The 23,257-nt window shown below is 47.3% G+C and overlaps 1 protein-coding gene across 5 annotated transcripts in view; it reads left to right on the top strand.

Moving 5' to 3' along the window:
- The first annotated feature begins 865 nt into the window (after positions 1-865).
- Positions 866-23,257, top strand: part of lzts2a (leucine zipper, putative tumor suppressor 2a) — a 223,018-nt gene continuing 200,626 nt past the window's right edge. For 3 of the 5 annotated variants that reach the window (XM_072479560.1, XM_072479561.1, XM_072479558.1), the window contains exon 1: positions 866-1,082. The gene's annotated coding sequence lies outside the window, so the exon portion shown is untranslated. Of the gene's footprint in view, positions 1,083-1,301; positions 1,561-23,257 lie in introns of those variants that run through there. The other 2 variants (XM_072479562.1, XM_072479559.1) reach the window with 1 other exon arrangement.

Here is a 23,257-nt window from a genome sequence, read left to right as displayed (position 1 = left end):
TGCTTCCTTTTTCTTTTTGACAAAGCCTACAATATCTCTCGTTATCCAAGGTTCCCAAAATTTGCCCTATGTGTCCTTCTTCCTGCATTAAGGATGCTATTTAAATGCAGGCTAATGTTGCTGCTGTCTGCGATGACACCATCTCTCCTCTGATGGATTTGAGAGGTATTTAGCACTTCACGCTATTCGAGTGTTCACCTTTTAAGTGGCTTGAGACTACCATGAATATTAAAAGAAAACCACAAGAATTAAATCCCTACACATTGGCCAAGGGAAATTCAGTTAATTTCAGCTCCACACGTGGCCGGTAGGAGGATAAGGAAATAGTTAGGCTTCTGACTTCAGCGAGTTTTTATAAGCACTGGGAACCTGGCAGGGCCAGCCGACAGTGAGTATTCCCAGCAGGTATTATTAGTTAGAAAAACAAAACTTGGTTTAAAAAAAAAAATCCCGTAACTCCCCATCTTCAATTTTGAGAATGATTCTGTCGGGGGCTGAAGGCAACATTTATTTTTTTTAAAAGAACGTTTGAATTTGGAGTCAGTTTCGTACATTCTTAGAATGTTTATGAGTTTGACATGGAGAACGTCTGGATGGGGGAGAAAGTGCAAAACCTTAACAAGAAATTCCAGGTGCAGGCACTGTCTAGGGAAGACTGGTTGTTCATGACTTTCATGTACAATATCCCAGGCAGATTGCATCTGGGTCTATAGTCAGTCAACAGCCTTTCAGAGAGCCCCCCCCCCCCCCCCCCCCCCCAACACACACACCCACCCTCTCTCCCCAACACCCTCCCTCCCTCTTACAGAAAAGGGGCTGGACATTCGGAAAGGCAACTCCTGTAACTGACAGATTGCAAAGGAAACTGAAGGAATAGTACTTGTGAACGGCTGGGGCATGTTTTTCTTGCTTTAAAAAAAAAATAATGTTACCAGCTGGGACTTGAGACCAAAGGGCTCGGCTGTACTGAAACTGTGAAAGTATTTATGCCGAGCTGGGGGCGGAGGGCACATCAGAGAGACCTGGAACCAACCGACCTTGGTTGGTGTGTGCTAACGCTGTGGAGCCGGTCGAGAGACCCGGTGAGTGGGGGGGCGGGGGGGGGGGGATTTCTGTTCGGTTCGATTCTGTTTTTTTTATTGTCAAACTACACAACTCTCCCGGCCAGGCCCCTGAGCTCTTGGGAAAGGGGGTGGGGGTCGAAAAGTGACAATTATTCTGGCACTGGTGGAGCTGGGAGGAACAGCTGTTTAGCAAATCGTGTGCATTAGTCCAGTTTATTCATATTCTGTGTTGTACACTCTCACACATACAAACGAGGAATGGAGTTCATTATCTCTCAGTGCAGGAACCCAGTGTGGAAGTGCTCGGTTGGCGTAATCTATAAAAGCAGCAGTTTACACACAGGGAATGCAACAAGCTCTGTGCGTCGAGAGCGCCACTCGTAAGAGCCCACAATTAATGGTCTTGTCTGGCCCCTCGCCAACCCCCTTTCTCCTTGAAGCGAGGGGGTGGGGGTTCGGCTCACTGCACTGGAAGGAGGCTTCAGAATTTCCAGAGGTAAGGACTCCTAATAAATTCCGTGTCATTTTGTGAGAACACATTCATTTTTGGGGCGGGGGTGGGGTGAGTTTGGCTGAATTAGCCTCTTTGAGGTTTTCCATCCCAGCTCTCCTTCAATGTTCAAAAACGTTTTTTTTAATGCCAGTGATGTTTTCTTTGGGCTCCTGGTGCTATCTGTCAGTACGTGAAATTACAGCAAGTGAATCGGACCTATTGAATGATTGAAGGAAAAACAGACTTAATCATTTGTTTGACACTGTTCAGGGAATCTGGGGATTGAAGAGATGGAGGGAGGTAACTTGGTTTACATTTCTGATTTACATTTCTGACAGTGTTTCATGTATAAGGTGGAAATCTACTGATTTTCTTTGTTGTCCACTGTGACTCAAATGATCTGCTGTTTATATAGGGACTGGAGGTTTGTATAGTACAATATTATGCTGCCCAGGTGAGGCCATGTTTAAGGTGGCCTGTTCCTCTTCCAAGGTTACAAACTTTTAATTGTGACATCTCTCGTTCAGCCATTGAGGTTAACTGTTACTGAGAGATGTTTGCAAATTGGGAGGTGCTTGTTGATATTCGACAGGTCAGGAGAAGCTGGTATGATATTACTACCTTTTTTTTTGTGTGTGTGTAGGTGTTAGCAGTGGCTCAGTGGGTAGCACTGTCACCTCTGAGTCACAGCGCTGTAGGTTCTAGTCTCTCTCCAGGACATAAAAGTCAAGTGCTGGGGGTGTGCTACGCTGTTGGAGGTGCCATCTTTCGGATGAGACATTGAACCGTCTGCCCTCCTCAGATGGATATAAAAGAATCGACGACGGTTTTTCATACGAGAACAAGGAAATTTGTCCTGGCCAATACTTATCCCTGACTCAACAATCACAATAAACAGATGATCAACAGTAACCACAATTCAGATGTACACTGCACTGGGGGTGGGACTAATGCTCTGGGTTCAAATCTCACCGTGGCATCTGGTAGAAGTTAAATTTGACGAATAAACTCTGGAATTGAAAGCCAGTCAGTAACTCATCAACATGAAATTATCATCGATTGTAAAAAAAACCCATCTGGTTCACTTTAGGGAAGGAAGCCTAGCCTACATGTGTCTCGAGAACATCAGCAATATGGTTGACTCTTGCTGAGGACCCGGGTTCGATCCCAGCCCCAGGTCACTGTCCGTGTGGTGTTTGCACATTCTCCCCGTGTCTGCGTGGGTCTCACCCCCACAGCACAAAGATGTGCAGGCTAGGTGGATTGGCCACGCTAAATTGCCCCTTAATTGGAAACAAAATAATTGGGTACTCTAAATTTAAAAATAAATATGGTTGACTCTTGACTAACATGTCAAACAGTTCAAGGGCAACTAGGGACTCCCACATCTCTTTACAAATCAATAATAATCACTGTAAAGCGCTTTAGGGGTGCCCTCTGTGAAAGGTGCTATACAAATACAATTTTTAAACTTGTTGTACAGAGGCCCTATGTCCCCTCAAGTCTGCACGACCAGTCAATAAAATCGAGGTTGAACATTCGCATCAACTCTATTTGCCTGCTTGTCCTATTTCTTGATACCCCTAATGCCCCAAAATCTCTCCAGGTCAACGGAGCATCCGCAGCCCCCTTAGTCAACATCTGACATGTGGGAGGCTTTCAAATGTCAGTTGATAAGGAATTCAGGACCGGCATGTTCCTGTGCGGAAGAAGGATAAATACGGCAGAATTTCGGGAACCTTGGATAACGAGAGATGTTGTAGGCCTCGACAAAAAGAAAAAGGAGGCATTTGTCAGGGCTAGAAGGCCCTATTTGGAGTATTGTGAGCAGTTTTGGGCCCCGTATCTAAGGAAGGATGTGCTGGCCTCGGAAAGGGTCCAGAGGAGGTTCACAAGAATGATCCCTGGAATGAAGAACTTGTCGTATGAGGAATGTTTGAGGACTCTGGGTCTGTACTCGTTGGAGTTTTGAAGGATGAGGGGGGATCTTATTGAAACTTACAAGATACTGGAGGCCTGGATAGAGTGGATGTGGAGAGGATGTTTCCACTTGTTGGGAAAACTAGAACCAGAGCACACCATCTCAGACTAAAGGGACGATCCTTTAAAACAGATAAGGAGGAACTTCTTCAGCCAGGGGGTGGTGAATCTGTGGAACTCTTTGCCGCAGAAGGCTGTGTAGGCCAATTCACTGAGTGTCTTTAAGACAGAGATAGATAGGTTCATGATTAATAAGGGGACCAGGGGTTATGGGGAGAAGGCAGGAGAATGGGGCTGAGAAAATATCAGCCATGATTGAATGGCGGAGCAGACTCAATGGGCCAAGTGGCCTAATTCTGCTCCTATATCTTATGGTCTTATGGGAACAGACAAAGCCTGTGTGGAATCTAAGGAAAGTAGGAAGGAACTTAAGCAAGGAGTCAGGAGGGCTAAAAGGGGTCACAAAAAGTAATTGATAAATAAGGTTAAGGAAAACCCCAAGGCTTTTTACACATACATATAAAGCAAGAGGGTAGCCAGGGAAAGGGCTGCGCCCACTGGAGGATAGGCAAGGGAATCTATGTGTGGAGCCAGAGGAAATGGGCGAGGTACTTAATGAACACTTTGAATCAGTATTCACCAAAGAGAAGGAATTGGTGGATGTTGAGTCTGGGAGAGGGTGTGTAGATAGCCTGGGTCACATTGAGATCAAAAAGAAGAGGTATTGGGCGTCTTGAAAAATATTAAGGTAAATAAGTCCCCAGGGCCTGATGGGATCGACCCCAGAATACTGAAGGAGGCTCAAGAGAAAGCTGAGGCCTTAGACAGAAATCTTTGGATCCTCACTGTCTTCAGGTGATGTCCCAGAGGACTGGAGAATAGCCAATGTTGTTTCCTTTGTTTAAGAAGGATAATCCAGGGAACTACAGGCTGGTGAGCCTTACGTCTGTGGTAGGGAAATTACTGGAGAGAATTCTTCGAGGACAGGATCTACTCCCATTTGGAAGCAAATGGACGTATTAGTGAGAGGCAGCATGGTTTTGTGAAGGGAGAGGTCGTGTCTCACTAACTTGAAAGAGTTTTTCGAAGAGGTCACAAAGATGATAGGGCAGTGGATGTTGTAATATGGACTCCAGTAAAGCCTTTGACAAGGTTCCTCATGGTTAGACTGGTACAAAAGGTGAAGTCACACGGGATCAGGGGGTCGAGCTGGCAAGGTGGATACAGAACTGGCTAGGTCATAGAAGGCAAGAGAGTATCAATGGAAGGGTGCTTCTCTGATTGGAGGCCTGTGACTAGTGGTGTTCCACAGGGATCAGTGCTGGGACCTTTGCTGTTCGTAGTCTATATAAATGATTTGGAGGAAAAATGTAACTGTCTGATTATAAGTTTGCAGACGACACAAAGGTTGGTGGAATTGCCGGATAGCGATGAGGACTGTCAGAGGATACAGCAGGATTTAAAATCGTTTGGAGACTTGGGCGGAGAGACGGCAGATGGAGTTTAATCCAGACAAATGGGAGGTAATGCATTTTGGAAGGTTTAATGCAGGTAGGAATATACAGTGAATGGTAGAACCCTCAGGTGTATTGAAAGTCAGAGAGATCTAGGTGTACAGATCCACAGGTCACTGAAAGGGCAACACAGGTGGAGAAGGTAGTCAAGAAGGCATACGGCATGCTTGCCTTCATTGGCCGAGGCATTGAGTATAAGAATTGGCAAGTCATGTTGCAGCTGTTATAGAACCTTAGTTAGGCCACACTTGGAGTATAGTGTTCAATTCTGGCCGCCACCCTACCTAGTGTTCAATTCTGGCCGCCACCCCTACCAGAAGGATGTGGAGGCTTTAGAGAGGGTAGCAGAAGAGATTTACCAGAATGTTGCCTGGTATGGAGGGCATTAGCTATGAGGAGCGGTTGAATAAACTTGGTTTGTTCTCACTGGAACGACGGAGATTGAGGGGCGACTTGATAGAGGTCTACAAAATTATGAGGGGCATAGACAGAGTGGATAGTCAGCGGGCTTTTCCCCAGGGTAGAGGGGTCAATTATAGGTTTAAGGTGCGAGGGGCAAGGTTTTAGAGGAGATGTACGAGGCAAGTTTTTTACGCAGAGGGTAGTGGGTGCCTGGAACTCGCTGTCAGAGGAGGTGGTGGAAGCAGGGACTATAGGGACATTTAAGGGGCATCTGGACAAATACAATGAATAGGAGGATACGGACCCAGAAAGTATAGAAGATTGTAGTTTAGTCGGGCAGCATTGCCGGCACGGGCTTGGAGGGACGAAGGGCCTGTTCCTGTGCTGTACTTTTCTTTGTTCTTTGTTCTAGTGAATGAACCCTCTCCAGTACTTAGTATTAAATCCTCGACGCCTTATCCTGAGATCCTGAGACGATGAATTTTAGTTCTGGACTCTCCAGTCAGGGGAAGCCATGTCCCAGCATCTACTCTATTAAGCCCTCTTAAGAAATGTATATGTTTCAATGAGATCACCTCTCATTGTTTAAACACTGGAGAATTTAGGACTATTATTTTTTAATTTATTTAAAACGCATTTTATTCAAACTTGTGTCAAAGTAGGTTACAGCAAGTAAACACCCCGGGAACATTCTTCCAACAATCAACGATACAGTTTGTACAGATTTTTTCTCCTTTGTCACCCCCCCCCCCCCACCCCCCCCCCCCCCCCCCTCCCACCCCACCCCCCCCCCCCCCCCCCCCCACCCCCCTTCGACAAACAGCTCCTCAAACACGGTCACAAACATCCCCCACCTTTTCTCAAACTCCCTGCTGAGCCCCTTAACTCACACTTTATCTTCGCTAAACGCAGGAAATCGTACAGGTCACCCAACCATGCTGCTACCCCCCGGTGGTGATGCCGACCGCCACTCCAGCAAAAATTAGTCGGCGTGCAATCAGAGGGGCGAAGGCCAAGACATCGGCCTTCCTCCTCTCCATGAGCTCCGGCTTCTCTGAAACCCCAAATATCGCCACCAAAGGGTCCGGGTCCACTCCCTCCTCCACCTATCCTATCTAAGACCACGAACACTCCCGCCCAGAATCTTCCCAATTTTTCACAACCCCAAAACATGTGCGCATGATTCGCTGGCCCCCGCCCCACACCTCTCACACTCATCTACTACCCCCTGAAAGAACCCACTCATTCTCGCCCGAGTCATATGCACCCTGTGCACCACCTTAAACTGTATCAGGCTCATCCTTGCACAAGAGGAGGTCCGTTTACCCCTTCGCAGTGCCTCACGCCATACTCCCCACTTGATCTCCATTCCAACTTTGCTTCCCATTTCTCCTTGATCTTCACCACCCCCTCGCCTCCCTGCTCCCCCAGCCACTTATATATACCCCGAATTCTTCCCTCCCCTTCCACACCGGAAGCAGCAGTCGCTCCAGCAGGGTGTATCCCGGCAATCTAGGGGAACCCCTTCCAGACCTTTCGTTGCAAAGTCCCTAACCTGTAGATCCCTGAACTCACTACCCCTCGGCAGCTCTACCCTCTCCCTTAGCTCCTCCATACTGGCGAACCCTTCCTCCAAATACAAATCCCTCACCTTGACCAGCCCCACTTCCCTCCACCTCCTGTACACACTATCCATCCCCCCGGCTCAAACCCATGATTCTCGCACAGCGGCGTTAGCACCGACATCCCTTCCACCCTAAAATGCCTCCTCAGCTGATTCCATATCTTCACCGTGGACTGCACACTGGGCTCCCTGAATACCTGCTTGGAGCCATTGGCAATGCTGCCGTCACCCATAGCCCTCCAAACAAGACCCCTTTCAAGATTCCTCCTCCATCCCAACCCACTCTACCCCTTCTCCTTCCCACCACTGCCGCACCTTGTCCACATTTGCCGCCCAATAATAATGAAGCAAGTTTGGCAATGCCAACCACCACCACCCCCCTGGCTAATATGGGCCTATTATACTTGAACTCTCCTCGTAGGACATCCCTCTCATTCCCAGGAATCAATCTGTGAATCAATCTATTGAACCTTTGTACCCACTCCAAGGCAAATGTACCCCCCCCCCCCCACCACCACCACCACTCCACACCGCCTCAATCTCAAGCATCTCGGGAACACGTAACAACATCTTGTGTGGAACCTTATCGAATTCCTTCGGAAATTCCAAATATACCACATCAGCTGGTTCTCCCTATCTATCAACCTGCTGGTTGCACCCTTAAAACTTGTAACATACATTGATGTAACACATTTTCCCTTTCATAAAACTGAGGTGACTCTAGCTAATCATATTGTGATTTTCCGAAGTGCCCTGGTATCATTCACTTGATGATAAGTTTCTAACATTTTCCCTGCTACTGATATCAGGCTACCTGGCCTGCATTTCCCCATTTTCTCTCTCTTCCGTCCTTTCTTGTGCCTCTTAATTGGCCCTGTTGGAGTAGGAGTGGACGACACAGTTTCTTTTATTTTGAGCACCCAATCTAAACTGGCGCTTCAGTGCGGTACTGAGGGAGATTTTGGATCCGATGGGGGAGGGGGGTTTCCGCGCACGGCGCAGCATGTTCTCGGCGGCGGGAGGTGGCCCGCTATTGGCCAGCAGCAGGAACGTCTGGCCCTGTTGCTGTCCATGGGATTTTCCATTGAATCCACCCCATTGCCACTGGGAAACCCGCTAAAAGAGATTAACCGATTATTCATTGCATTGCTGTGTGTGGTATCTTTGCATGGAACAGCTGCCATGCTCGTCTACATAATAACAGTAATTCTTTAAAGATGTTTTGAGATTAGATAAAGTATCATCAATGTAATTAGCTTCTCATGGAGACAAGCATTCTGTCATACATTACTGCTAAGGTGAAGCTGTGTCCATTTAAGGCTCCAAAGCCTACTTGTCATTAAGTGAACACTGTTTGGTTCACTGACCGGCAGATTATGAGCGTACAGATATTCTGGCTTTGGGCTGAGTTCCTACATTTCTACATACTTTTTGTTTTGATGAAGTGCAACACAAATTTGTGTGGCGTGGTAGCGCAGTGGTTAGCACTGCTGCCTCACAGTGCCAGGGACGCAGGTTCAATTCCAGCCTCGGGTGACTGTCTGGGTGGAGCTTGTACTTTCTCCCCATTTCTGCGTGGGTTTCCTCCGGGTGCTCCGGTGTCCTCCCACAGTCCACCAAGATGCGCAGGTTAGGTGGATTGGCCATGATAAGTGGATTGCCCCTTAATGTCCAGCGATGTGCAGGCTAGGTTATGGGATTACGGGGATAGGACGGGTGGACACTTGTACATGGGCAGAGTGCTCATTGGAAGGGCCGGTTGCAGACATGATGGGCTGAATGGTCCCCTTCTGCACTGGAGGCATTCTATTCTATCCCAAATCCATATTCCTAAAGGCCCTTATCTAACAAAAATCTATCTCTGCTTTGAATTTTTCAATTGACGCCCATGGAGAGAGTTTCAGGTTTCCACTGTTCCTTGTGTGAATAAGTGCTTTCAGACATTGGGGGGGGGGGGGGGGGGGGGGGGGGGTCTGGCTCTAATTTTAAGTTCATGTCCACTAGTTCTGGACTCTTCTCCCATCAGAGGAAGTAGTTACTTTCCATCTGACCTATCAAATGCTTTAATCATCTTAAACACTTCAATTAAATCACCCTTTAATCTTCTATGTGCCAGGGGAAGCCAGCCATAGAGGAAATGTTGGACCTAAGGGCGTTTGTGTTTCAGATAAATATAGATGGCTATTACTGTATTACAAGCTGTATTCCTCCTGGAGTTGTAATGTTGCTGTGTGTTTGTTACGTAACTATGGCCACTGCTAAGATTGTAAACCCTTCATATTTGTCCTGCAATCTCCAGGAATGAAAGATTTATTCCCAGGGCACAAGCTTTGGACAACCTGGAGACAAATCATTGGGTGATTAAACGGGATCAGTTTAACCAAAAATTTCCCTTCAAACTAAAGAATGAAAGTGTTCAAAAGAAAGTATTGGAGGTGGAAAAGGAGCTGTTTGACTCACAGTCAAGAATTGTGCAATGGAGTCTCTCACATCTCATTGGCACGGGATGAAGAATACATTGCAAGGGGCGACGTACTGGATGGCTGGTGGTGAGAGTACGGGATGAGTTTGATTGAAGATGTTTTGTGATGAAATCTGTTGGAATATTCCGGAATTGGAAACCCTACACTATACTCAAAAGTAATTTGCTATTGGAAACAATGACTGCTGAAAGCGAAGCACATGCCATTATTTACACTCGCCACTCTGCCACACGCCCTGCCAGGGTTTCATCATTTGTTACCCCACCAACTGGGAGAATGGAAAGAATATTATGGGCTCCTCAATAAAGGGCATTGTTCACACAGAAGACGGCGGTCTCCTTCTGCCTAATGCCTCACTTTTAGATAAGATGTTAACAGAGCTTCCGTCTCCTCGGATGCACAACGGCACCATTTGAAGAAGAGCAGGAGAGACATCCTGGTGTCCGAGGGAATATCTTATCCATCAACTAGATTGTCTGGTCAACATCTCATTGCTGTTTGTGGAATCTTGCATGCTGGGAGATTGACCGCCCTGTTTCCTACATTGTAGCAGTGACTACACTTCAAAAATACTTCATCAGCTTTGGAATTTACTCCTGAATCTTCCAACCTGTCCTCTTTAAACCTAACTCTTTAGCCTGTCCTAATGTCTCCTTGTCAGGCTTGGTGACAACATTTTGCTTGGTAACTCTCGTGAACCACCTTGGAATGTATTACTCTGTTAATGGTGCTATATTAATGCAACTTGTTGTTACTTGGTTGTGTTTTGTTCAGGTGCTATGTAGATGCAAGTTCTGTAGCTAATCTTTCCTGGGACAGGTTGCCGGCCTGTTGCCAGAGGTTCGAGCTTGTGCGGTGCCACTCCATATCAAGCACGGCTAACCAGGAGAACCTGCCACTCGTAACCGGCTGCCAGAGGTGTAATGGAATAATTTACAGGTCGATAATTGCCAGGCTGTGCCAGCATCTTCCATCAAGTCCTGAGGTGGGACTCGAACCTGGCACTTCTGGGTCAAAGGCAGAGATGTTACCCACTGCACCACAAGATATCCTTCCCCGACTGAGCACAGTCCATTAGTAAATGAGTGGATGGGCACTGTTGTGGTTAGCAACATAACATCACTGTTTTCCTTGATTGTCTTGGCTCTGCTTTTAAACCTCAAAATTATAGCAACGACATGTTAATTTCAAGTATTTGACAAGAGTTTCTCTACTTTTCTAAAGACCCGAAAACACAGGCGTATACTACAGTAGATCGAAATACATCACCGTGCATTGTCTTGTAGAAGTGCAGAGGTTACAGATAGTATTCAATGCTTGCAGATGACACAGACCTGAAAGTATTGAGGAGGATATTGATAGACTTTCAAGAGGACGAAGGGAGGCTGGTGGAATGGACAAACATGGGACAGATGAAATTTAACGCAGAGAAGTGTGAGGCGATACATTTTAGTAGGAAGGACATGGAGAGATAATATAAAATAAAGTGTACAATTCTTCTAAAGAGGATGCAGGAACAGAAGGACCTTGGGATATATGTGCGCAATTTGTTGAAGGTGGCAGGACAGGAGAAAGTGTTTGAAAAGGTATACGGAATCCTGGATTTATATAGCGGCATAGATTATCAAAGTAACAAGGTTATGACGAACCTTTTATAAAACACTGGTTCGACCTCAATTGGAGTATTGTGTTTGTTTTGCCTTGCCTCCCTTTAGAAAGCGTGTGAAGGCAGCAGAAAAAAAGGGGATGAGAGACTTCAGCTTTGTGGATAGATTGGTGAAGCTGGAGACTTGGATTTACCTGGGCCTCGACACCTCTTCGCTTTAAACAACTCCCCCCAAAGGCCATGTTCATAAGGGAGGGTATTCTTGGACGAGGTACGGTTGGGGGGAGATTTAATAGAGGTGTTCAAAATCACCAGGGGCCTAGACCGAGTACAGAGAGAGAGAGAAACTGTTTCAGTGGCGCAAGGATTGAAAACTAGAGAAAGGTGACTGGCAGAGAACCAATGGCAACGAAGGAAAATGCTTCTTTTAAAATTTAGAGTACCCAATTATTTTTTTTCCAATTAAGGGACAATTTAGCATGGCCAATCCACCTAACCTGCACATCTTTGGGTTGTGGGGGGTGAGATCCACGCGGACACGGAGAGAATGTGCAAACTCCACACGGAAGTGACGCAGGGCCGGGATTCAAACCCGGGTCCTCAGCAACGTAAGCTGCATGGCTAACCACTGCGCCACGTGCCGCCCTGGAAAATGTTTTTTAATGCAGTGAGTTGTTAGGATCTGGGTCACACAGCTTGAGAGTGTGATGGCGGCAGTTTCAATGATGGCTTTCAAAAGGGAAAAGGTTTGTCAGGTTACGAGGAGAGAGTGGGGGAGTGAGACCAGCTGAGTTGTCTGGAGTTACCAAACCTTTCCTCATTTGGGTATTATTAAGGTTCTCATTGAATCATGAGATTCCTTAGACTCTCCTTGGTTGAATTGCAAGATTTCATTCGGATTCCCTAAGAACAAAAGGCGCGACATGAGAATTGCTAATTCCTTTCTGGTAGTGTTGATGGTCTTGTTATAATCTGTAACTCTCCTTCGTCTATGGAGCCAAAAGCCCTGATGCCAGGGATAGTTCTGATCACCGATCAATCCTCATGATACATGGGAATGAGTGCCACACGTTGTCATAGATCATAGATCATAGAATTCACAGTGCAGAAGGAGGCCATTCGGCCCATCGAGTCTGCACCGGCTCTTGGAAAGAGCCCCCTACCCAAACTCAACACCTCCACCCAACACCAAGGGCAATTTTGGGCACTAAGGGCAATTTATCATGGCCAATCCACCTAACCTGCACATCTTTGGACTGTGGGAGGAAACCGGAGCACCCGGAGGAAACCCATGCACACACTGGGAGGATGTGCAGACTCCGCACAGGCAGTGACCCAAGCCGGGAATTGAACCTGAGACCCTGGAGCTGTGAAGCAATTGTGCTATCCACAATGCTACCGTGCTGCCCTTGTCGATGATGAATGCATTGGGATAACCTCTTGGGCACCTGGCATTGGCATCTGGACTGAGGAGACTGGCATTACGCACGAGCTGGGCATTATCAAAGTCTTTCCTAATTATAAAATTGAATGGGTTTTTGGAAGGGGCTTCAGGGGGGCACAGACGTCCTGTCTATTGGACACCAACTGGAGCAAGGAGCATTATTATAAATCTAAATGGATGAATTAAGATGGACCGAATGTCCTTCTTCATCCGGTAATTCTCCCGCATTGTGAAATATAGATTCATTGTGCCGGGGGGTAAACATTGAGCTGAATAGAAAAAAAATCAGATGTAATCAGTCCCTGTTAAGAAAATAACAAACAGCATTTTTATTGACTTGTTTTGCCAAAGAATTACAAGAGGATTTTATTTGACTTTCCCACGCATTGTTAGATGATATATTTGATTACTTGCTCATTAATATTGATAAGGCTCTTGCTCCGTTGCAGCTATCCTACCACCTCCCTTTAATAAGCCCAAGAACACAAGCAGATGGCAAGCGCATGCAGCTCTTTTTATTATTTTGTTTTGCTGTTGCCAGCTTTCTGGACATGTACAACATCACAGGGCCAGTAATTTCCTGTTCTGTGGGTGGGCGGTGCCTTGTTGCCTGCCAGCTCGTCAGGGAAATACAACTCAACCTGGGTCACTGAGCCTGAGGATTCTGTGTCTGAGTGAACCAGTGGGTAGTGCTCTCTGTTGTGCCCCCCCCCCCCACCCCACAATATCACTTTTGCTCTGTACTTCAGGGCAAGGTTTTAGCCCACGATTCACAAAATCTGAACGAGAAATGAGCACATGGCCAGCATTGCCAAAAGGAGAGATTAACTCATCATCGCTGGCTTGTGTGGGAACCTGTTCTGTGGGAAAAGAGTTGTCATGTTTGCCTACGAAACATTAACTGTTATTCATAGAATTTACAGTGCCAAAGGAGGCCATTTGGCCCATCAAGTCTGGAGGCCATTCGGCCCATCGAGTCTGCACCGGCTCTTGGAAAGAGCACCCTACCCATGTCCACACCTCCACCCTATCCCCATAACCCAGTAACCCCACCCAGCACTAAGGGCAATTTTGGACACTAAGGGCAAGTTAGCATGGCCAATCCACCTAACCTGCACATCTTTGGACTGTGGGAGGAAACCGGAGCACCCGGAGGAAACCCACGCAGACACTGGGAGAACATGCAAACTCCGCACAGACAGTGACCTAGCGGGGAATCGAACCTGGGACCCTGGAGCTGTGAAGCAATTGTGCTAACCACCATGCTACCGTGCTGTCAAATTCCCTAGGTGCATTGTTCTGAGATGTAATAAGGTATAAAGGAGAAAAATGTCTATAAATGATCTATAATGTAGAAATATACCACCGCCCCCCCCAACCCCGACCTATATCTCAAACTTCCTTCAGTCCCACAACCCCCTGAGATCATGGTGCTTCTTCAACTTTGACCTCTTGTGCAACCCTGATTTTAATTGGACCACCATCGGTTCCGGCACCTTCAGACTCTAAGCTCTGCTGTTCCCTCACCAAACCTTTCCACCTCCCTTTCCTCCTTGATGGTGCTCCTTAAAACCAACCTCCCTGATCTTGCATTTGGCCACCTGTCCAAATATCGCCTCGTGTCACTCGAGGTCAAAGTTTTCTTGAATGCTTCTAAGGAAGCTCCTTGGGTCATTTTATGTTGCTCTGCAGATATATATTATATATACGAGTTGTTTTTGTGTGTTTACGCCCATGCATATGATATATACATATATATTATATGCATTGAATATATATATATTAGATCCATAAGACAAGACGTAGAAGTAGGCCATTAGGCCCATCGAGTCTGTTCTGTCATTCGATGAGATCATAACTGATCTGCTGTGATAACTCCATTTCCTGCCTTCTCCCCATAACCCTTGATTCCCTTACTGACTAATAATCTGTCTATCTCATACCTTGTTTAAAAATAAATTCAGAGTGTCCAATTCATTTTTTCCAATTAAGGGGCAATTTAGCGTGGCCAATCCACCTACCCTGCACATCTTTGGGGTGTGGGGGCGAAACCCACACAAACACAGGGGGAATGTGCAAACTCCACACGGACAGTGAGCCAGACCCGGAATCGAACCTGGGACCTCGTTGCCGTGAGGCAGCAGGGCTAACCCACTGCTCCACCGTGCTGCCCCTCCCTGACTATCTCGGACCTAACAACCCAGCCTCTACAGCCCCCAGCGGTGAAGAGTTCCACAGATTCACTCCCCTCTGTGAGAAGAAGTTCCTCCTCATCTCTGACTTAAATGGGTGACCCCTTACTCTGAGATTATTCCCTCTGCTCCCAGACTCTCCCACAAGGGGAAACAACCTCTTAGCTTCTACCCTGTCAGATCCCCTGAGAATACTGTGAATTTCAATAAGGTCGTGCCTCATTTTTCTAAACTCCAGTGAGTCCCTCATAAGAAAAGTCCTCCATACCCGGGATCAAGATAGTGAACCTTCTCTGGACTGCCTCCAATGCCAGTAATAATAATAATCTTTATTAGTCTCACAAGTAGGCTTCCATTAAAACTACTATGAAGTTACTGTGAAAATCCCCCAGTCGCCACACTCTGGCGCCTGTTCGGGTACACAGAGGAAGAATTCAGAATGTCCAATTCACCTAACAAGCACATCTTTCGGGTCTTGTGGGAGAAAACTGGAGCACCCGGAGGAAACCCACGCAGACACGGGGAGAACGTGCAGACTCCGCACAGGCAGTCACCGAAGCCGGGAATCGAACCTGGGACCTGTCATAATGTGCACTCACACATATCATGAGGTAAAGACAGGCAGTGATAGACACCCAGGTTAGCCAATCAACACACAGGACAGAACTCAACCAATCACTAGACAGAACACTAGAGGGGGGCTTCCTACCATAAAACACACGCGGCATCAGCACTCCGTCTCTTTCCACTGGTGACAACTGTAGTGACAGTCAGGGTGTATATATTAGTTAGCACCTTTCTACACGTGGCTCAGGGCTAGCCTGGTCGAGTTAGTTAGAGTTAGCATACTTAGAGTAGTAGAGTGTCAACTCACAGCAAGCTGTGTGCCTTATTACAGAAGTTCAATAAATCGTATTGAACCAACGTCTAAGTTTGCTGTCTGCTTTACAGTCTTACTGCATTCAGTTGCAGTCCGTGTTACCCCAGGGTCAATAACACGACAGGACGCTGGCCCTGAGAAGCAACAGCGCTAACCACTGTTGTATACCGTGTATATCTTGCCTTAGATAAGGGGACTAAAACCATTCACTATGTAATATATGGATATAGCAGGAAGGATTGGATTTGTTTATTGTCACGTGTACCGAGGTACAGTGAAAAGTATTGTTCTGCGAGCCGCTCAACAGATCATTAAGTACATGAGAAGAAAAGGGAATAAAAGAAAATACATAACTGGGCAACACAACATATACAATGTAACTACAAAAGCACTGGCATCGGATGAAGATAAAAGAGAGAGGTTAGTAATAATGTTAGTTTTGAATTAATTTTTAAAAGATTAGAACGAGTATAAGTTAAGTAAAAAGTGGATCTGTTGGGGAGAGCTAGCAGAGAGTCGCCTCGCTCCGGCGCCATCTTGGTAAAGCAAGGACTCCTGCACGTGTTGGATGAGATACAGTACCCCGATGAATCCAGACCCCCAGCACCTCTCCGATTACTCCCAAAGTATTATTCACTTATAGGAACCACCGCTTCAATGCTCCTTTTGATGGGAAGCCGTTTTCTTTTTTAAAAAATAACATTGCCTCCAATTCCATTTTTAATGGTTGATGGCAGAATGCCTGTTTTTCATAATTATAATTAACGACGAGCAAAATTGCAGCAGTGAGTGGCTTTGAAAGCTGGGATGGCAGACAATGTGATTTTGTTCACTGGCTGTTAACTCAGGCTTTCTACCATCTTTTGATAGTTTGATAGCGTGGAAACCTGACCTCGCATAATTATAATTGAACGTTATTATTTTTTCCTGTAAAAAAAAAAACGCGCGTGCTGACAGTATGACAGACTCGACGATTACATTTCAAACGATGAATTGGAAAAAAAAAACACTTGAAAGGGAAAGAATTTGTAGAGCCACGAGGAAAGAGTTGAGGGAGTGGGAGAAATTGGATAGTTCTCTCAGGGAGCTGGCACACGGGCCCGATGGGCCGAATGGACTCGAACCACTTCTGGGGAATAAATCTTAGAGCAGTTTGTGAAGTTGGGTGCGAGGGAACTGGCTCACGGTGAACACACGCAAGTTCCCCCACTCGTAGGGTATCCTGGAGTTGTCTATCAAAGGGAAGGGGCAGAGGCTTGAGGAGGAGTATGGCGTCTCATCACGGTGAGATAATTAGAACATACAGTGCAGAATGAGGCTATTCGGCCTATCGAGTCTGCACCGACCCACTTAAGCCCTCACTTCCACCCTATCCCCGCAACCCAATAACCCCTCCTAACCTTTTTTTGGACACTAAGGGCAATTTAGCATAGCCAATCCACCTAACCTGCACGTCTTTGGACTGTGGGAGGAAACCGGAGCACCCGGAGGAAACCCACACAGTGACCCAGCGGGAAATCGAACCTGGGACCCTGGCGCTGTGAAGCCACAGTGCTAGCCACTTGTGCTGCCGTGACAAGTTAATGACTTGGCTAAGATGTTGCGCAAAAACCAGAAGCAGTGTGCGCACTACCAGACAAAATTGTGTCCCCAGCTTGGCTGAAAATGTTAATACTGCAAAACCTAACACCCTTGGATAAAATTCCTTTCCCGGTTATAGTCACTCCACAAGTATTTACAACAGAGGGAAAGTTATTTTCTGGTTGATAATTTAATTCATCATCAGTTCACATATTCTCAGCATCACCATTTGAGACTAGCCGATTGATAATGAAACCACGGTGCATTATCCCTACTCCTCCTTCTCTACCTTCAACACGGCTGAACATGACATCTATCTCTTCCCTTGGCTGATTGGGCTGCTCTAACCTGGATTCACTCCCAGTGGCAGCAAGCGAATCTCCTGCAACAACTTCCCCTCTCACCCGAGCACCATTAAGTCCCCCCAGTCCTTAGCCCCATCCTACTTCGCAGCTCCATACTACCCCTTGGCAGCATTATCTGTCAGGTCATAATGATAATAACAATCGCTTATTGTCACAAGTAGGCCTTCAATGACGTTACTGTGTAAAGCCCCTAGTCGCCACATTCCGGCGCCTGTTCGGAGAGGCTGGAACGGGAATTGAACCCACGCTGCTGGTCTTGTTCTGCACTACAAGCCTGCAGTCTTAGCCCACTGTGCTAAACCAGCCATGTTAATGGCACCGAGCTCCACTTCACCACCACCTTCACTCTCAGTCTCTCCACTGCCTCTATACTTGGATTGCTTGTCTAACACCCAATTCTGGATGAGCTGGGATTTCTTCCAATTAAACAGTGGTAAGCCAATGGCCGTTGCCTTGGACCTCTGCAAACACACAACCCCTACCACCCAATTCCACCTCCCTCCTTGACCATCTGTCTCAGGCGGAACCATATTCTTTGACCATGAGCTGAGCTCCCGACCGCATAGTCTTCTCCATCTCAAAGATCACCTACTTCTCTCTCTCTCTCTCTAACAGCCCCTTTCCCTGCTGCTGAAGCCCTCATCCATACACTGTGTGGTGAATGGAACTACTGTTAATTCACCAGTACACTGCGATATCATGTTACTGCTGTATCGTGTTACGTTATGTGTTTAACCCTGTGGGCTCCACCTATGGGCCATTGTACGGCTTCACCCACAGGGGGATATGTCAGGGCATGTACGGGCTCGCCCATGGCTCCACCCCTTACAGGAAGTATAAAGGCAGCTGACCTGCGGGGCCGCATTCATTGTTGTACCGGTCACAGGCAGGCTCAGTTGTAAGCTGATTAAAACCACGGTTTACTTCTCAACATGTCTCTCAGTGAATTGATGGTCGCATCACATTGTTACCGCAGATTTGAATATCGCAATGCTCTCCTGGATGTCCTCCTCTATAAACCTGTCCTCCTCCAAAGCACTGCTACCCATAAACTAACTAACACCACCTTCTGTTACTTACCACCCCTGTGTTAACTGACATACATTGGCTGCCTTACCACCAACACCTTGATTTTCAAAATTCTCATCCTCGTGTTAAAATCCCTCCATAATCTCTGCAACCTCCTTACAACCCTCTGCGAACTTGACATTCTTCCAACTCTGGCCTCTGTTTTTTCATTTTTAAAAATGTTATTTAAACATTTTTTCTTCCAATTAGGGGGCAGTTTAACGCGGCCGATCCATCTGCCCGACACATCGTTGGGTTGTGGGGTGAGACCCACGCAGACATGGGGAGTGTACTTTTCTTTGTTCTTTGTTCTTTGAATGTGCAAACTCCACACGGGCTGGGATCGAACCCGGGTCCTCGGCGTCGTGAGGCAGCAGTGCTAACCACTGCACCACCCCCACCCCATTCTGGCCTCTTTGTCCCACCGTAGGTCGCTGTCCCTTCAGCCGTCTAGGCCCTCAATCCTGGAATTTCCTCCCTAAACCTCACTACCTCCCTCTGCTGAAAACTCTACTTCCTGACAAAACCTTTAATGAACTGTCCAGACACTAAATTAAAGCAGGGTTATGATACTCCTGGGAATTATCTGGGAGAGTTTTACTCTGCGAAAAGTGCTGTATAAATATAATTCTGTTGTTGACATCCCCTCCTTAAATTAATCTCAATCCATTCGCCACCCGACTTTTCACATGCATGCAGCTCATAACACGGGCCTACATCCTACTCCTGAGGGTTCATTCTGAGGTGTGATTCGGAGTCCCTGGTAGTGGTATCGGGTCCCGGGCAATATGGCACCCGTCCTCCCCTCATAACAATCCCCCATCCCCTCCAAATTAAACTTGCTCAACTGCAGTGGTGTTTGCACTTGAAACTGACCCTGCCCTCAAAACAACAAACATCCAGGCACAAGCCCAACCTACTTTTCCACTTGGCCCAGAGGCCACCTGTAACCAGCTGTGAACAGCTCATCCAGCAGCGTGTGGCTTGGCAGGCTGTACAAGCGGCTGAGGTAAATTTCCTTTTGAAGTTGGTCAGATGCCCGGCACAGCACTGGTAGTCGTAGCCAACATAAGCAGCACAAATTCTGATCCAGCAATTCCTGGCACACACCCATCCGCATAGTTGGGGAAGATAACCCTTTGAGTACTGAATGTCCTCTTCACCTCTCGCGCTCCACCTCGTTTCTTGACCCTGTGTCACTGTCCGTGTGGAGTTTGCACATTCTCCCCGTGTTTGTGTGGGTTTCGCCCCCACAACCCAAAGATGTGCAGGGTAGGTCGAGTGGCCACGCTAAATTGCCCCTTAATTGGGTACTCTAAATTTATAGAAAAAAACATAGGCCGGGATTTTCCAATCCCCCTACCGGTGGGATCTTACTGTCCCACCAAAGTCGATGGCCATTTGAATGGCACACCACATCCATGGGTGGGGGGGGGGGGGGGGGGGGGGAGGTGGAGAAGGCCACGCGGCCCATAGAGCCTGCTTCGCCATTCGATGAGATTGTGGTTGATCTGGTGAAGGCCTCAACTCCACGTCCCTGTTTGCGCCTCCCTTTCTGCCCCATTACACCTTAGCTGCCCCATCCATCAAAAATCTGTCTTGAATGAAGTCAACGCCTGCACTGTTTCCAGGGAAGAGAATTCCACAGACAAGCGAGCCTCTGAGAGGAAAACAATGGGCTGGATTCTCCGCCCATCCGGCCGGTCAATGGGGTTTTCCCATGGTGGGGCAGCCCCGCGCCGTCGGGGAAACCCCCCGGGCTGCCGGCAAAATGGGGAGTCCCACCGGCGGAGAATCCCGCCCAATCTCTTTGCTGTGCCTAAACATCTTGTGTGACGATGGATGGGAGAAAGGCGGGTTGGAGGGAAAGGCTTTTCTTCCACAGGGTGAATAAAATGAGGGCACTTCTGCCATTTCTGAAATAGTGCTGTGGTTCTGAATTGTCCCAGCTTCAGCTTGGGTTAGTTTCCTCCATTTCGGGGAAAGTTATATCATACATGCCAGCAGTTTACAGATCGCATTGCTAGTTTGATAAAGTTGTATAAAACACTGATTGGCCCTCAACTGGAGTATTGTGTCCAGTTCTGGGCAGTGCATTTTAGGAAGGATGTGCAAAAATGATTCCAGGGATGAGGAACTTCAGTTGCATGGATAGATTGGACAACTTGGGACTGTTCTCATTGAAGAAAAGAAAGTCGAGAATCATAAGAATCTCTACAGTGCTGAAGGAGGCCATTCGGCCCGTCGAGTCTGCACTGACCCTCTGAAAGAGCACCCCACCCAGGCCCACACCACCGTCCTATCCCTGTAACCCCACCTAACCTGCGCATCCCTGGACACTTGAGGGGCAATTTAGTGTGGCTAAACAAACTAATCTGCACGCGCTTGGACTGTGGGAGGAAACCGGAGCACCCGGAGGAAACCCAAGCAGAGACGGAGAGAACGTGCAGACTCCACACAGGCCATCACCCCAGGTCGGAATTGAACCCGGGCCTGTGTTGCTGTGAGGCAGCAGTGCTAACCACTGTGCTACCGTGCCGGCCCCCCGAGTTGATCAAAATCCTGAGGGATCTGGATGGGGAGGAGCTGGTGAAGGAATTGAAAACCAGAGGTCATCAATTTAAGATGATTTTCAAAAGGAGGAAAGGTCACCTTATCCAAAGGGGGAAATTTGCAAGGATACGGGAAAAGGTGGAGAAGTGGACTAGATGAGTTGCCTTTGCAGAGAGCCTGCACCAACATGGTGGGTTGAATGGTCTCCGCCTGTGCGGTAACCATTCAATGATTCGCAGAATTCCACATAGCTCAAGTTTGCGGTTGTGACCTATTCGCTCCCTATTCTATTCAACCACTGGTGGTTAGCCTCCACACTGCTTAGTTTGGACCATGGGACAATCAGGTGCCAACTTTCCTTTCTTTATATTGCTATTTTAAACAAAACAAAAAATGCCCCACTCCCCAAACCTGTTTGGCAGGAGTCGGAGACCATTAAGCTGCAGCTCTGCAATTATGTTGCCAGGGTAGCAAGCGGTTTGAACGAGGCAGCGGAGCCAGTGTGCCGACCCCATGCTGCCTCATGATACAATCTTCAGGAGGCAGCAAATGTGAAGTGGCCTTTTGCATCCCTGCAAGCTCCCGCACTACCTGTTCTAATCTGTAGATGGGGGCGTGGGGCGGGGGGGAAACTCGAAGCCTGGAAAACCAAGATAGAAACCGAAAATACTGGAGCTGTACACTGCTGTGTTCTGGGACTTGCTGTATAATCGGAGTTATCCCAGAGCAGAGATGACACTAGTTCTAAATCTACAGTACTTTAAAACATCTCAGCAATTACAGGATTTTTACACGGATACCCTGAGCCAGATTCTGCAACCTTCTGTATGGAGTCAGTTACTTAGCTCTCTAGCGCCACCTAAAGGCTTAAGCAATCAAATACAGTGAACAGAGATCAGTGAACGGACTAAAATAATCAAACCCAGATCAATTTACCATTGGACATGACATGCACCCGGCTGGTCAGCATATGGGAAGAGAAATGATGAGTTAATGTCTTTGAGTTAACCTGTCATCTAACCTGTTCTTAAAAGATTGCAACCAAGACATTAACTTATCCTTCAGTCGGATGATACTTTACACCAAGGTCCCATCTGCCGCTCAGATGGATGTGAAAGATTCTAAGGAGCTATTTGAAAAATCGCAGGAGAGTTATCCCCAGTGTCCTTGCCAATATTGACCCCTCAATCAACATCGCAGAAACAGATTACCTGGTCACCATCACATTGCTGTTTGTGGGATTAAATTGTCATCCACTTTTTTTACATTACAACAGCCGCTGCACTTTTTTTTAAAGGACTTGCTTTGGGATGTCCTACGGTTGTGAAAGAAGGATCAAAAATGCTCTTTGTGGCTGCACATGGACCAAGTGGGTGATTCATCTCTGTCTCCTCCAGAGATCCCCAAGGTCACAGGTGTCAGTCTTCAGCCAATTCGATTCACCCCACATGATGTCATGAAACAGCTAAAGGCACTGGATACTGGAAAGGCTATGGGCCCTGCCCTGACAATATTAGTCCTGGAGACTTGTGCTCCAGAACTTGCCGCTCCCCTAGCGAAACTGTTCTAGTACAGCTACAACACTGGCATCTACCCGGCAATGTGGAAAACTGCCCAGGTGTATCCTGTACACCAAGCAGGACAAATCTAACCCGGCCAATTATTGGCCCATCAGTCTACTCTTTATCATCAGCAAAGTGATGGAAGAGGTTATCAACAGCGCTATCAACCCGCACACTCCGGAATAACCTGCCGACTGACGCTCCGTTTGGGTTCCGCCAGGGTCACTCAGCTCCTGATCTCTTTACAGCCTTGTTTCAAACATGGACAAAAGGGCTGAGCTCCAGAGGTGAGGTGGGAGTGATTACCCTTGAAATCAAGGCAGCATTTGACTGAGTATGGCATCAAGGATGGCTAACAAAACTGGAGTGAATGGGAATCGGGGGGAAACCTCTCCGCTAGGTGGAGTCCTACTGAGCACGCAGGAAGATAGTTGTGATTGTTGGAG

Source organism: Scyliorhinus torazame, chromosome 16, assembly GCF_047496885.1.
Source record: "Scyliorhinus torazame isolate Kashiwa2021f chromosome 16, sScyTor2.1, whole genome shotgun sequence".
Lineage (NCBI taxonomy): Eukaryota > Metazoa > Chordata > Chondrichthyes > Carcharhiniformes > Scyliorhinidae > Scyliorhinus > Scyliorhinus torazame.
The sequence above is the reverse complement of the archived record's forward strand: the minus strand, read 5'-3'. Positions and strand labels throughout refer to the sequence as shown.